Below are 17,306 nucleotides of genomic sequence, written 5' to 3' on the forward strand. Positions count from 1 at the left end.
CGCTAGTATTCTCCAGGATGAACTAGACAGATTGCGTGAATGGGCAGGGAAGTGGCAGATGGAGTTCAATGTCTGGAAGTGCAAAGAATGGGCTAATCACTCTGACGTGATATTCTTGATGTATAAATAAAAACCCACACTGGCAGACGATAGTTAAATTTTTAACTAAATAGTTTCGGTGGACACCACCACCATCTTCAGTGGTGTAAAGAAAGACCACTGAAGATGGTGGTAGTGTCCACCGAAACTGTTTGGTTAAAAATATAACTATCGTCTGCTAGTGTTGGTTTTTATTTATACATCTGGAAGTGCAGTACTCTGAGTGTATATGGGAACAACCCCTCATAATTATTGGTTAAATGACACTCCCCTAAGAAGATCAAGGTGTGAGAGGAATTCAGGGATCTTGATGACCTCTGATCTCCATCTAAGAGCACAATGCATTCATCCTAGATATTGTGCAAATAGGGTACTGGGATTCATTTCAAGGAGAGTAAGCAACAAGTGCTGATGTCATCAAGCTATATTTAACATTAGTTAGATCTTATCATGATAATGTGTTTTTTTCTGGTCACCTTCATAATTGTAGAATGGGTATCAAAATGTTAGAATTGGTACAGTGGAGGATGACAAAGATGATTTAGGGGTTAAAAAACTTGACATATGAGGAGACTCGAACAGTTATTTAAACTTGCATTTTCTAGAGAGGCAAAGGGTGCAAGGAGACTTGATCGAAGTTTATAAATGGATGAAGGGCTTTAATAAGGGGGATATTTATAAGGTTCTGATGGTAAGAGAGCTGGGTAGGACATGTAATAATGGGTTTAAATTTGATAAATTCAGATTCAACAGGGTCATAGGCAAAAAATACTTTACCAACAAGAGAATGAGTGGAACAGGCCTGGCCTTCATGTTATGAGAGTCAATAAGATGAACACATTAATAAAATGTTTAGATAAATTCATAGGTAGTGATGTTGGGGGGAGCTTACATGCTAACGGTGAAGAAGACTGGTGGTGGCCCTCCTCAATCACCTCCCAAGCTTTCCGAGGAACACGAGGCCGTTGCCTCTGTTTCTGGAGAACTCAGTATGGGCGAGTGTGTCCTCGACACTCTTGCAATACAAGATGGGCATGCAGTTGATGAGGCAGGCAATCCCATCATGGATGTTACTCTCCGGCATTCCCCAAACTGTCCAAAAATTTGGCTTTGCAGGTGTCTGCTGCCTCACGGATATGATGGCAAGTCTCCGTGAAGACATCTAGCTGCCGCTGCAACACCTCCCTGTGAAACTGGTACAGTTTCATCTGTTGGTCGTGCTCCTCTTTGGTCTGTTGAAAAAGGAGTTGGTGATACTCATCCTGCTGTTTCCGACAGGCCTGGTACTCCGCATCAACTTTCCTCCTCTGCCGTGGGGCGGCAGAAGAAGAGGAGGCCACATTACATGTAAATGTAGTTAATGATGGTGCAGTGGATGCAGAGGATGAAGCTTCTGGCTGAAAAGATGAAGAAGCACAAGGAGGTGCAGGTGCTTCAGCACATTCAGCGGCAGCAGTAGCAGAGGGGACCTCTGTTGGTGGCAGTTTTCCACTCACAGCTGTGAAATAATACAATGCATTATCAATCATACTTATACATGAAAGATGATGTGACTCGGGAAATTTCTTCCTTCAATAACATTGTTAGCTTCTTTTCTTATAATACTTGAAAAAACACTACCCCATCAATAAAGGCACCAGAGGGAATTTGATATCTATTGCATTTATAGTTATTTAAATTTAATCCTAGACTGGGCCCCCTCAGAGCTTGTTCCCAGAAATGAGTAAATAACTTATCTATCTCTATCTATATCTATCTATCTATATCTATCTATCTATATATCTATATATATCTATCTATCTATCTATCTATATATATATATATATATATATATATATATATATATATATATATATATATATATATATATATATATATATAAATTTATTTTTATCTATATTTCTCTCTCTCTCTCTCTCTCTCTCTCTCTCTCTCTCTATATATATATATATATATATATATATATATATATATATATATATATTTTTTTTTTTTTTGCATATATTTTAACCTAAACCAGTGTATCAAAAAGTGAAAATAACAATGATACTATTTATATGCAGCACCAGAACAAGAATGCAGAAAACTGGATAATATAATGTGATATACTTTCAAGCAATGATTAACTTACTGAGAGTAACATCCATGATGGGAGTGCCTGCCTCATCCACTGGATGCCCATCTTGAATGGCAAGTGTCAAAAACATCCTCGCCCATGTTGAGTTCTCCAGAGATCATGGAGGCAACAGTCTCGTGTTCTTCTGTAAACTTGGGAGGTGATGGAGGAGGGCCACCACCAGTCTTCTTCACCTTCAGCTTGTAGGCTCTCTCTTCCTTTTTCACACTGCAATGAAACATGATTTTAATAACAGTAATATATCAAAGGCATACTGAATTATAAACCCTTTAACAATACACCTCTGCAATGCAGTGGTTCGAGTCCCTAACAATGAATCTGCGGGCCTGGGCAGTCGGCATGCAGCCACCCAGCCGTTCATCCTTCCTTTCACCCGGGTCAATATATGGTACCTGGGGCCACCAGGGAAAGTAAACTGTGGTAACCCAGATGTTACACTGGTACTGTATCTGGTTTATGTGTTCTCTCATGACAGGCTCAAAGGATCAATGGGATGGAGATGAGCACTGACACCACCCACAGCTATAGCGTGTGCTCCCAACTTAACCTTTTCCTTTACCTTTTTTTACCCTTTGACCAAATATAGTAAAGAGCATTGGAAACAACTTGTTGTACCAAAATTGATATTACTGTTGCAGATTTAATATTCTAGTGCCTATTAATATTAATAGTGTTTGCATTAAAGATATATTGCTATTCAATTAGGTTGATAACATGGGATTATTTTAGTTTAAATATAGCTCTTAACTAACAAAGGAAGAATTAATGGGTTACTATTTGATCAGCAATGGTTTAATATTATCATATGTAAGAGCTACACCTGCTATATGCTTATTGCTATTCTACCAGTAATTATTTCTTTATGCCTTACAAATAACATGTAATAACAATGAAAAATAACTAAACTCATTGACAAATTAGTTGTAGCCTATTTTTAATGTATTATGATTATTTTGGATCTGGAGAACACATTATTGGTGTAATCTGTGTCTCAAAAGGTGAAAAGTTGATCATTTTAATCATCACCCAAACAATGGAGTGGATAGGTATTTATCAAAGGGAGGCACATCTGAGTATGGGAGGGAACTAGACAAGTGAAGCTCCGCGGCATTCTGATGCCACACAGAATGTTACAAGGGCACATTCTAAGATCATATTAATGGTGGGTATAAAGACATGGTCGATGGGGGGCAGTATGTTAATTCTCAGGGGGGAGGGAGTGGCATGTGACCCCCAATTGCTTCGCAACCGCACGGTGAGGTGGAAGCATTTTCCCCGTGACCCCGTGATGCAAGAATTATATGGTAATTCACAGTAAGAGCATTAATTATTTTATTGCTAAATTGTGGCAGCGACGCCGCGCTGTCTGTGCTGGTGGTGTTTTGAATCTCCCGCTCACAATACATGTTCCAACAGTATTCCACACCCCATAGTAACTTTATTCTGATGGAATGTCCACCGACACCTCCTACATAATGCAACCACATACTCATACGTGAAATATGATGCCTGTCACCAGAACGGGGTGAATTGTCTTGCCTAGTTGGCTGTTACAACCACTAAGTTAAAGCGAGAATAATATATACCAAACTATACTACCAATACATATTATAATAGCGGTTATTTTTTTAGATACGATGGCAAAATATAATTGTTTATTCGGTCATCATATGAAACTGGCAATATAATTAAGCAAGTTGTATAGTATTTGCCTTTATCTTTCCAATGATATGCCGAATATTTGCTACAATGCATAGTTACAGAGGTGTGGAGGTGAAAATAGAACTCACCTTCCCCCTGCCCGACAGCGCACAGGGGTCATGACGCGTTGTGCGCTGAAAGGATCGAGGAGAGGAGGACCTAAGAAGCGATACAAAGCGATACTGGTCAAAAGGTTAACTATATACAGCGTAAAATCAATGCACCTCATTTACTTACTTCAATTTGATGCGGTTGAAACTTCTTTTCAATTGTTGAACTGATCGTGGCTCCAGATCAGGGTGCATGGCGTTGAAGTTTTTGGCGATCTCATCCCACGCCAAGTTCTTCTTGTGCTGGACCGCAGTGCTGGTTGACCTATCTTGAAGGACAGGCCTTCCCTCCACTAGCTGCACCAGGACTCTCCTCTGCCTTGACGAAAGTGGTGCAGCACGGTCCATTGTCGATCAGCTTCCGTGCGCGCACGTTGTTGTGATGGCGGAATATGCATTCATATCGGCACTCTGCATTATCTTTTTCATTTTTCTTTTTTTCATAATTGTTTAATTTGAATTTGTTTCTTAAATGCCATTATTTTTAAAAGAGTACTTCCTTATAATTTCTTCTATGTATGACTGCTGAAATAAAGTTTATGCACTGCACCTCGTCTTCTTCCATTAATTACGGTTATATCTAGTTTTTCTGTTTTGTTTATCTCTAAATTTATCTTTTTCTCTTAATGTAATCCCGATATGAAACGTGATTTTTGAAAAAAACGGGAAATCGGGCCGGTGCGTGGCAAGCTGATGCCGATCAGGCGTACCAACACCCAGATGCAGCCAGATGCAGCGGGGGCTGCTGGCGGGCTGGTCTCTCAATACGGTCGAGGGACGAAGTAACTTTGCCTACCTACTTGGTCGAGCGACAGGAAAGGACGCTAGCCTTCGCGTCTAGCAATACCACCCTAGAGCCCTACCCGGGATAGTTTGTGAACCTGTAAGGGGTACGTGTGACATTTTTTTAGTGTTAACATACGTAATAGTCTTCTAGGGATATTTTTCTATCATAAAGTGCCAATTAGAAGTATATTTCCGGGAGCTACACGAAAAGCCATCTGGCGACTAGACTATATGTTTCACTTGACATTCTACAACTCTGCTTCACCTTCCTATTCATCCACCCTTCTCCACCCCACCATTCTTCTACCCTACCGCAAAATGTCATTTTTTCCACTCATTTTACATCTTAGCACTCATCTATCCTGTTCTGGCCTCCACCCAATTCTACCATGTCAGTTCTCCACAACGCTCTGCCTTTTTTTTTTTTACCAGGCTGCTTCATCTAAAACCTCTTCGCTCTACTATTTCATTCCTCTCCATCCTCCACTCAGCAATTTATCTAATTTGTTACACCCTGCTATTTATTTCAGTCTGCTCCACAGTCTTGTTCATTCACCCAGTTCCACCTTGCTATCCTTTCATCCTGAAACACCATTTCATTCTTCCATCCTGCAGTACGTGTCATCCGAGCAAAAAACGAGTCACAGCCACGTCCCTCCACCCCACCCGTGTAAATAGACTCCGTGCATCGCAACAAACCCGTAACCGTGATCCCGCAAGTACCACCACCTCTATTACCAAGCCCCTAGATAACTTAAAAATCCTAAGTTTCAATGCGCGTAGCCTTAGAAACAAATTTGATGAACTGAGATGTCTTGCTCTAACAGAAAATTTTGACATAATTGCTATAACCGAAACATTTATCGACACCACAAATATTGATTTAAGTTCCGAATACAACATAGATGGCTGCAGACTCTTCAACAAAGATCGTGTAAACCGTAGAGGCGGTGGCGTCGCCCTTTATGTCAAAAGCTATTTGCAACCCACTGACAAAACACCGGGAAACAGTAACGTTGAAAATTTGTGCGTGCGAGTAAACATTGCAAAAGTCAATTTAAATATATCTGTCACCTACAGACCTCCCGGGCAATCACTCGATGACGACCTTGAAATGTACAGCGTCTTAAGGCAGTCACTTAATAACAACGACTCACTGATATTAGGAGACTTTAACCTCCCCCATATCGACTGGGTGACACTGTCAGGTACAGAAGGCGAGTCACATAGAATGATCGAATTTCTAGAAGAAAATTATCTAAGGCAAATGGTTTCTGAGCCAACTCGACAAAATAATATACTCGACCTTGTTATAACGACCCAAGATAACCTAGTCAGTAATGTCACGGTAGGAGAACACCTCGGTTCTTGCGATCATAAATTAGTGCGCGTCGACATTAGAGCTCAATCATCAGTGACTGAAAATAAAGTAAAGGTGCCCAATTTCAAAACAGCTAACTTCGTAGAAATCCGACAATAACTAACAGAAATACAACTATCAGATGACGGCAACGTAGAGGAAGCCTGGCTAAGCTTTAAAAATCAGTTACTCACTCAGCAGAACACATTCGTCCCCTTGTGCGAAAAGCGAATTAACACTAATAAAAGCCCACCGTGATTTAATAGCGAAATTAAACAATCAGTCAATGAGAGAAAATTGTTTTACAGGTTAAAGAAAGAACAAAGCACGCCCGAAAACATTAGACTTTATAATGATGCCAGGCGACGAGTAAAAAGACTAGTAGGTCAGGCAAAGCGTAGATATGAAGAAAATATTGCACCCAACTGTAAAAATAATCCGATATCTTTCTTCAGTTACATAAACAACAGAAAGGCGATCAAAAGTGGTATTGGACCTTTAACAAACAGCGACGGTGCACTAGTGACTGACAGCCAACACATTGCAAACCTCTTAAACAATTACTTTTCCTCGGTGTTTAATACTAACAGTCTTCCTCTCGCTACCACCAACACCAGTACTATTATAAATCTCGAGCAAGCATTGCCTAATTTTTAAATAACAACCGATGAAGTCCTTAAAGCTCTCCATTCACTTAAAACAAATAAAAGTCCCGGACCCGACAAAGTATATCCTATACTGCTTAAAGAAACAAAGAGCGAAATACTCTCCTCCCTCACTACCGTATTCAATATGTCCTTGCGACAAGGCATCGTTCCTTCGGATTGGAAAAAGGCTAACGTGACACCGATTTTTAAGAAAGGAGACAAAAAAATGCCAGGTAACTACCGACCCATTAGTCTAACTTCAATTGTAGGTAAGCTACTCGAGAGCATAATTAGAGACAAAATTGTGAGTTACCTCGAAAGCCACTCATTAATTGGGGATTCACAACATGGCTTCCGTAACAAAAGATCCTGCCTGTCAAACCTACTGACCTTTTATAACGATCTCTTCTCAATTTATGACGTAACCAAATCAGTGGACGTAGTCTATCTTGATTTCCAGAAAGCGTTTGATAAAGTCCCATATCATAAATTACTTTATAAATTAAAGCAAATAGGCATTGACGGTCAAGTAAACCAATGGATCGCGAATTCGTTGAGCAACAGACAACAAAGTGTTGTGATTGACGGATTTAACTCAGAGTGGGCGCCGGTCACTAGTGGCGTCCCTCAGGGCTCGGTTCTTGGCCCAGTGCTCTTCATTATTTACATCAACGACGTGGATGTTGGACTCAATTATCGCATTAGTAAATTTGCAGACGACACAAAGATTGGTAACTCGGTTCTCACTGACGAAGACAGGCAAAGCCTCCAAGAGGATTTGCACAACATTTCAGCTTGGTCGGATAAATGGGAGATGCCCTTTAACGAAGACAAGTGCCAGGTCCTTCAAGTTGGAACAAAAAATAAGAAGTTCGATTACGAAATACGCGGCGTTAAACTCACAAGCGTTCAATGCGTTAAGGACCTGACCTGGGGATTAAAATCGCGTCTAACCTCAAATTCTCACATCAATGCATCGATGCAGCAAATAAAGCGAACAGAATGTTGGGCTTCATTAAAAGAAACTTTTTATTCAAGAATAAAGATGTAATACTTCCGCTCTACAATAATTTAGTCAGACCCCACTTGGAATATGCGGTACAGTTTTGGTCTCCCCACCATGCAAAGGACATTGCTAAACTAGAAGGTGTTCAGCGTCGAGCAACAAAAATGATCCCTTCCTTGCGCAACAAATCCTACGAAGAAAGGCTTTCCACCCTTAACATGTTCTCTCTTGAGAAACGTCGCCTCCGAGGAAAACTGATCGAATGTTTTAAAATACTTAATGGTTTCACGAATGTAGACAGAACAAAATTGTTTATGATCGATGATACTTTGCGAACGAGGAACAATGGCACAAAACTCAAATGTAGACAAGTAAATTCAGACTGCACCAAATTTTTCTTCACCAACGTTGTAGTGCGAGAATGGAATAAGCTCCCACCATCAGTGGTCCAGTGTAACACGATTGACTCCTATAAAAACAAGCTCGACCGTCACTTCCTTGAACTTAATATTAACTAGAGTAGAAAAGCAACGTTTTGGAGCCATCTGATTAATGTAAAATCACTTAGGTTTAAGGACAGACCACCTAGTCTGGACCATGGGGTCTGTGTGGTCTGATTTTCTATGTAAAGCTATGTAAATCTATCCTGCCATTATGTCATCCTGCTCCACCGTGACCCTTTCCCACCTTGCTTTATCAATCCATTTCGTTTTCCATCCTTCTCCACAATGACATTGCTCCACCCTGCTTTGCTGAAGCATCATGTCACCCTGCTCTGCCCTGCAATTCTTCCATCCTATCGTGTTTCTGTGCTTCCTGTAGCTCCGGTAGGCTTTCTTGAGGGGCCTTATTGACAGCCCCAGCCCGTTAGGTGTGCAGACTACTTTTATTTATAGAGGCTGCCGTGATCTATGTCTATTGTTTGGCCCATGTTGCCCCCCGTTGAAGTTCTGGTTGATTGAAGATCCGGACATCATGTGGGTAATCTTCCGCTACTCGGCGATGTCTTGAAAAATCAGCGTGTTTCCGTGGGGACCCGAACCTAATCCATGTTAGGTCCTCGGGCTCACCACGCCCACAAGCTAACCACTCGGCCGCCGCCTTCCCTCCATTTTGCTCAAACCGTTTTCCACCATGCCCTCTCTTCTGTTCACCTCCATGTATAGTGGATAGCATGTCTAGCAACAATTCCGCTGCTCCGGGTTCAAATACCGGCCCGGCAATCGGCGTTTAGCTCAACCAGCTGTCCATCTTACCTCACGGTTTGGTAAAAAAAAAAAAAAAAAAATGGGTACCTGAAGAAACCTTGGGAAGGTAAACTTTGGTAACCGGCATGTCTCACTGGCCTTGTCTCGTGGTATTGGGTTCTGAACTACCACAGGCACCGTGCCGACGCGCATGTACATCGTATACCCCTTTTACCTCTCGACTACTATTTCACTCTGCTCCATCCTGACATTTTCTCGTCTTCCACTCCGATGTTATTCTGCCATTCTTCACCTTGCCATTGTTCCGACCTGTTCCATGTTGATATACTTCAACCTTGCTCCATCTTGCCATTCTTACATTTTGTTACGACTTCTCATTCTTTTATCCCGCTCTAATCTGCCATTCATGTATTCTGCTTCACCGTGACATTTTCCTTTCTTGCTCCACCGTGCCATTGTTACACCTGCTCCATGTCGCTATAATTAAACCTTATCCATCGTGCCAGTTTCCCTGCTCCACCGTGCTATTGTTTAACCATGCTCCACCCTGTCATTCCTCCAGCCTGCTCCACCATGCCATATATTTATCTGCTCAACCTTGATTTACCTCTAAGCTGCTCCATCATGCCATTCTTCTATCTTGATAAACTGTGCCATTCCTCAGGCTTGCTCCACACTGTCGTTCATCTGTTCTGCTGAACTTTGTCATTGCTTCATCTTGCTGTTTTCATAATCACTCATCAATCCGGCTCTGACAATTAATACTCCTTTTTCCACCACCCTGTCATTCCTTGACACTGCTCTCCGGGGCCATTTCTTTACCTTGTTTCATGGCCATCGTACAACACCATGCCATCACGTCGCCTAACCATTCCATTAATTTACCCTGCTCTACCTTGTTACCACGTCACCTAGTTACAGTCTATAATTCTAAACTAATTTCCATTCTTTTATTCCTTCAACCCGCTTTACTTATATTTATCCACACCGATCCACCGTGCCATTCCCATAACCTGTCCCATTTTGTCAGTCTTCTAGCCTGCGCCATCTAACTAAACTTTCACCCTTTTTCCTCGTATCATCTCTCCATCTTCTTCCTTATGAATGGGACATGGCTCTTTCCCATAGTTTTTAATTTTTCATTTCACTTTATCTCCTGCAACGTGAATCCCCAGTGTCCCGCGATAATGAGCTGGGTGCTGGAGCAACGGAAAGTGTTAGCGTATGCCCTAATTTTACTTTTCAATATACATCACAGTCATTACTTTTTATTTAATTCACCAGCTTTCTAATCATATCGTCCCCAACTCACACCAACATTACCATCAGACAAACTATTATTCACAATAACTTTACCGCCACCTTCCTTCCCTCTTTTTCCCTCACATTTCCCTCCTCTCCCGTTTTCCTTTCCTATCCTCTGATCCTATCAGCCAATTGTGTTCCATTATTCCCCTCTCCTGGCTCGTGTAATCGCCATTTGTCTCTCTCTAATTCGTTTTTTCGTATCTAATGTGGCATATCTTCCTTTCCGTCTCCTTGTTCCTCTTCTCCTCCCCCTCCTGCTTCTCATCCTGTCGGTACTGGTAGTCACATCGTTCATTGTCCCTTTATACTACCCGCCTGCGTCTTCCGTTTCCACTATCCTCTTTCCTTTCTCCCTTTTCCTTCTCCCCTTCTTCCTCATTCTCTTCCTCCTCCTTCGCCTCCCCCTACTCAACTTCATCTTAATCTGATAATACATCTCTCTCTCTCTCTCTCTCTCTCTCTCTCTCTCTCTCTCTCGCTCGCTTCGGTTATTCTGTAATCACACGCATCATTCCTGTTAACCTTGTTCCTGCGTTTATGCCCTCGTCCTACTTTTCTTCTATCTTCCAATTTACCTTGTTATACATTTCATAAGTCTAATCTCCAATTATGCATTTTTATTCATAATGATGATATTTTGCGAGCATTAAATTCCGTCCAAATCTTGTATATGAATTTAATATATTGTTCCGTTAGTGTGTGTGTGTGTGTGTGTGTGTGTGTGTGTGTGTGTGTGTGTGTAATTAACCACGACCTGATCACGAGTTGGACTCGTAATCGCCAGCAGGTACCCTCCCGACATGAGCACGTGCTCTTTTTTAGTCGATCTATGGGTACTGCCAGGACCACACACACCACACACCCCATTCCCTTTGCTCAAGGTGTGACAGTAACCACTCCTAGTCAACAGAAAAAAATCCGTCCAGAGCGGGCTCGAACCGCCGCCCTGTCAGGCTGTGAAGCCTGGCAGCGCAGCGCTCTAACCAATTGCATTTGTGTGTGTGTGTAATTCACCTCTTGGTCTGCTGCGGGTCTCTCTCGAGACACCCAGCTGTTCTCCTACGGAGAAGCACAGAGCTTATAGTACCGATCTTTGGGTAGGGCTGAGACCACACACACAACACACCGCGACAACGAGGTCACAACTCCTTGCCTTACGTCGCGTACTTACTCGCTGCTAGGTGAACAGGGGCTACACGTGAAAGAAGATATACCCAACTTATCTTCACCCGGCCGGGGAATCGAATGTGTATGTGTGTGTGTGTGTGTGTGTGTGTGTGTGTGTGTGTGTGTAAAGTCAGATAACCATGTTAACACTCATAGAAATGCGTTACAAAAGAACAGTCATAAACTTCTCTTTCGGTAAAATTGAGGATTGTAACTCAAAATCCCCCTCCTCCTCCCTTGCTTCCTCTTTGGCCTCTTCCTCCTCCTGCTATTTTCCTTTTTCTCAAGATCCTTCCTTTTTTTCTCCTCCTTCTCCTTCCTCTCCTACTCCCATTTTCCGCCTCCTATTCTATTCCGCCTATTCTCCTCCTCATGCTCTTCCTTGTGTTTCCGGAGAGCCCCACTTGAGGTAACGATGCATAATTGAACAGTGAAATGTGACTTAGGGCGAGAGGGTTCGTAATGTTTTTTTTTTTCCCCAGTTTCATGTCCAAGGGAATGAATGAAGTGATTGACAGAGGAATGGGTAAAGGAGAAATAGTTGGACAGAGGGAAATTGACGAAGCAACGGAGGGATCGAAGGAGGGAACTCAGAGGAGCTGAGGAAGGACGGTAAAGGTTGAGGTAAAGGAAAATGGTGTAGGTAAGACGTCTTGGGGAAAAAAAATAATGAGGGTAAAGCAACGGCTCAAAGGGAGTAGTGGAAAAATGGGGTAGATAAATATTGGATGAGGGACTACAGGATAGTTAATGCTCCTCTCACATTACTCATCCGACGTTGCAGGTTTGAGCAGGGCCTCTGCTTCACTTGGAAATATATTTCAGGGAATTTCTTAAGCGTCTATCAACTTTAACCATTTTTTTTGTGACCGTCAGAATGGGTGCAGCAAGTGGCGTTCTACTTATTGTCTTTTTTTTTTCTTATCCGACACTAGGTCATCCTCTTTGCAGTTACAATGAAACTGTTGTTATTGCCTAAGGCATCACGAAAGCCTTTGACATAGTCTGGCACAAGTCTTTGATATCTAGACTGTCCTCCTACGGTTCATAGTCCTCTCAATGTACTTTTATCTCTTTTCCTTTCTGGCCGACCTATCTCTCCTGTGATAGACGGCCACAGATGTTCTCCGAAACCTATCAACAGTGGTGTCCCGCAAGGCTCCGTCCTATCTCCCACTCTCTGTTGTTCATTGATTATCTTCTTTCCAAAACAAACTCCCACACCGATGACTCAACTCTGCATTTCTCAACATCTTTTGGCAGAGGACCTTCCCAACAGGAATAACATGATTCTAGGCTTGAGGCTGCAGAACGCTTAGCCCCAGACATTACTATCATTTCCGTTTGGGGCAGAAGGAACTTGGTGTCATTCAATGCCTCGAAAACTTAACTTCCCCACCTGTCAACTGGACACAATGTTCCAAACAACTATCCCCTTATCTTCGATAACACTCACCTGTCACTTTACACTATACATCCTTGGTCTATTCTTTTTTTCAAAATCTTAACTGAATGTGTCATATCTTCTCTCTTACTTAATTAGATTCTTCGAGGGTGGGCGTTCCGTATCATCTCCACCATTTTTCCCCTCTCACAGATGCTATCTATAGAAAAGTGCCTTGTTCACTCTCGCATTGAATATAAGAACATAATAACATAAGAATGTAAGGAGTCTGCAAGAGGCCGGTTGACCTATACAAGGCAGCTCCAATAATCCTAACCCCACCTTAACTCACTATCCATTAATTTATCCAACCTCTTCTTGAATGTATCTATGATATTGGCACACAGCATGACTGTCAAGCCTGTTCCATTCATCCACCACTCTACTGGTGAACCAATTCTTGCCTATGTCTTTGTTGAATATGAATTTGTCTAACTTAAAACCATTGCTACGTGTCCTACCTGGTTCTTTTACAACCAAAACCCTATTGACATTCCCTTTATTAGAGTTCTTCATCCATTTACAGACTTCGATCAGGTCTCCTCGCAACCTTCGCCTTTTTAGAGAGTGTAGATTTAAATGGTTAAGTCTATCTTCATAGGGCAAGTTCCTCACCCCTTGAATATTTTTTGTCATCCTTTTCTGTACATATTCTAACATCTTGATTCTTTAGTAGGGTGGCCAGAACTGGACCGCGTATTCAAGATGAAGTCTAACTAGTGCTAAAGTTTGAGGATGACCTCAGTGCTTCTATTACTTACGCTCCTCGAGATGAAACCCAAAACCCTGTTTGCACGATTCTTAGGCTGGATGCATTGAGCCCTAGGACGTAGGTCAGTGCTCCCTAAGACTCCTAAGTCCCTCTCACACCCAGACCTGCTTAGGGGAGTGTCATGGGAGTAATTGTGTGAGGGGTTATTCCTACCTAAACTCAGAATAGTACACTTCCCGAAAATGAATTACATCTGCCACTTCTTCGTCTAGTTATATAGTCTGTCAAGCTCATCTTGGAGAACGCTAGCGTCCTGGTCTGATTGGATTGCTCTACCAATCTTGGTATCGTCTGCGAACTTACTGATATCACTACTATTTTTTGTGTCCAAATCATTGATGCAAATGATAAAAAGCAGGGGACCCAGCACCGACCCCTGTGGGACTCCACTCGTAAGACAGCCCCATTCAGATTGTTTACCATTGATTTACACTCTCTGCTTTCTACCACTAAGCCACGCCCTGATCCAGTTCAAGAGTTTCCCATCTACGCCGTGAGTCTGTAATTTTAGTAATAGCCGTTGATGAGGAACTTTGTCTAACGCTTTACTGAAATCTTGATACAGTATGTCATAGCTTTCATCTCTGTCAACCGCCTTGATTACTTTAGTGTAGAAAGACAACAGAATAGTAAGGCAAAACCTACCCCTCGTGAACCCATGCTGTGAGTCATGAATTAAACTATGCTTCTCTAGATGATCCCGAATGCTCCTGGCTATAACTGACTCCAACATCTTGCCTACAACTGATGTTAAGCTAATTGGCCGATAATTTGAGGTGGCTGACTTGTCTCCCTTTTTGAAAATCGGCGTCACATTAGCTACTTTCCATTGGCTGGGCGCGTACCCAGAATTTACCGACATCTTAAAGATATCGGTAAATGGGCCACTGAGGACCTCCTTGCACTCTTTCAGGACTCGTGGGAATATTTCGTCTGGGCCTTGCGATTTGTTTTTCTTCAGCCTACCAATCTCATGCTGGGCTACCTGCCTGGTGATGATCACATCTCTCAACTTGTCGTTATCTTCGCCCTCATATACTTGAACTCTCTCCGGAATGGTTGTTAGATTTTCCCGTGTGAAAACTGAGAGGAAATAGTCGCTCAACATTTTACTCATATCTTCTCCATTCTAATCGAGCTCACCTGTTTGTTTTCAACGGTCCAATTCTTTACCTTGTTTTCGTTCTGTATAATTTAAAGAAGCCCTTGGGATCGTTCCTGGCCCCGTTAGCTACCCTAATCTCGTATTTCCTTTTTGCTAGACGGGTGTTCTTCTTCACCGTTCTGGCTAGTTCAACATGCCTACCCCTGAGGTGGCTTTCCACATTCTTTATTTTCCTATAAATTCCTTTCTTTAAACCAATCTCATGCTTGAATCTACGGGTCATCCGTTTAGGGTCGTTATTTTCCTTTCTACGTACTTGTTAAGGGATATGCTGTCGCTGACCCTCTGCTATTACTCTAACTAAACTATTGTAGGTCAGCTTTACATAACACCCCTGTCCTCCAGGTCCCGCCCTGAGATCTGGCCCTCATCTAGCCCTAAGGTTCCACAATTTACCTCCGCAAGGTGTCTTCTAAGCCCCTCGTAATCGGCTCTTCTAAAGTCTGGCACCAACACAGTATTGAGTTCATTGGTCACCACCCAGTCTTAAGTGAAACATAATCTCCTTGTGATCACTACCACCTAGCTCTCCCCCAGTGTCTAGCTCATTGATCATATAATCATTGTTAGTTAAGACTAAGTCCAAAATGTTATTGCCTCTGGTGGGCTCAGTTACTGTCTGCTTGATAAAATTATCCTGTATTACTCTCAGAAAATCCTCAGACTCTAGATCTCCCACCACGCCTTCCCAGTCTATATTCCTATAGTTGAAATCCCCCATGATGCAGACATTTTTGCTCCTGCTCGCCATGCCAACCTCTTGTAGTAATATGGCTGTTCCTGCCTGTCAAAGTTGGGTGGCCTGTATAGGAGTTTGTCTTTCCCTCTGTGGATGTCTACCCCAACTGATTCTGAGTCGCCGTATGTTTGAACATAATTATTAGCGGAACATTTAAGAGTGTCTTTCACGTAAAGTGCCATCCCTCCTCCCTTTCTACCCTTTCTATCTTTGTGAAACATCTGATAACCATCTTTTTTTCAAGGCCGACATAAAGTTTTTGTTTGCAGTATCCAACCATGTTTCCGTGATTTGTATAATGTCGAATTTCTTTACACATGCTTTCCCCCCTCAGTAGATCTATCATATTCCTGAGAATCCTACTGTTAGTATAATAAGCCTTTAGATCATCCTTTTTAGCATCTTTCTGATTTATCTTGAGCTTCCTAGTCACATTATGTGTGATGCATCACGGACGTTAGGCCCTCCCCCCTCGCCTATCCTTAAAAATCCTGCAGGGTGCTAAGTGATCGCTCGAGGGAGTCTTGGGTGACAGGTGCACTCCATCCTTGGCATACAAGGTGTCTTTATCGTAGAAGAGGTTCCAGTTATCCATGAAAAGTCAACCATTACGTGAGCCGCCAGCCTACTGATCACTGCAAGGGCCCTGGAAAGACATCCCTCACCTACCCCCTTCCTTGGCAAAATACCACACACGACACCGGAATCTCTCACTTTCCCAAACGACTCCCTAGAGCGCCTAAATATCTCTTCGCTTCTCACTCTACCGATATCATTACCACCGAAACTGCAGAAGACATTAGTCTGTGTCCCCTCCCATGCTAAAATTTCTTCAATCCAGTCAGATACGCGCTGCATGCCTGCCCCGGGAAAGCACACTCTAAGCCTATTCTCCTTATCCCTTGAACAAAGATACCTGTCAATGAACCTGACGACTGTCTCACGCCACCAGGACTTTTATCATAGAAACGGCGCCAGTAGAAGGAAGGGGAGCTGATACAGGAGTAAAGGGTAGGGAGGAGGGGTGAGGGGCGGTATGTATGCATCTCATGTTTTGGGGGGTTCCACATAGACAGCTCTTTTGGGCAGAGTAAAGTCAAAAGCTCTTTGTCTCATAAACACTCCTCGTTTTAACGACATTCATCATCATTTTCGCGGCAATGTTGCATTTCTCTATCTTGTATCGATATTTTCATGCTGACTGCTCTTCTGAGCTTCATAACTGCATGCCTCCCCCCTCCCGCGGCCCCACTGCACAAAACGTTCGACCTAAATTTATCTCTATACTGTCCAAAAAGGTAACCAGAATTTTCATTCTTTCATCCCAATCACTGGTAAACGTTGGAACAGAATTCCCTTACCTGTCTCTCGTCCTGCCTAAGATTTGATATCTTTAAATAAACGAGTATCAAATACCCTTTTAACCGGAAATTGAGGTATCTTTTGACCACTATTCTGTTTATATAGGAGTCGTGCTAAGCGTGTTTCCATTTGTTTTTGCCCTTGAGCAGCTGCAATTACTGTAAAAAACAAGTAATATCAAGTAAGAACTGCAAACAAGAAGGTGGAGATAAGGTATGATAATTCTGTATGGTGATGCTGAAAGGATACGAAGAAAACGTAGACTTAAGTTTTTTTTATTGCAGTGGTGAAGTGA

At 42.4% G+C, this 17,306-nt stretch overlaps 1 pseudogene; it reads right to left on the reverse strand.

The window, feature by feature from the left end:
• Window positions 1–2,210: 2,210 nt before the first annotated feature.
• On the reverse strand, window positions 2,211–4,395 carry LOC126995300 (uncharacterized; annotated as a pseudogene).
• Window positions 4,396–17,306: the final 12,911 nt, after the last annotated feature.

The sequence above is a fragment of the Eriocheir sinensis genome, chromosome 7 (genome assembly GCF_024679095.1).
Source record: "Eriocheir sinensis breed Jianghai 21 chromosome 7, ASM2467909v1, whole genome shotgun sequence".
NCBI classification, from domain to species: Eukaryota; Metazoa; Arthropoda; class Malacostraca; order Decapoda; family Varunidae; genus Eriocheir; species Eriocheir sinensis.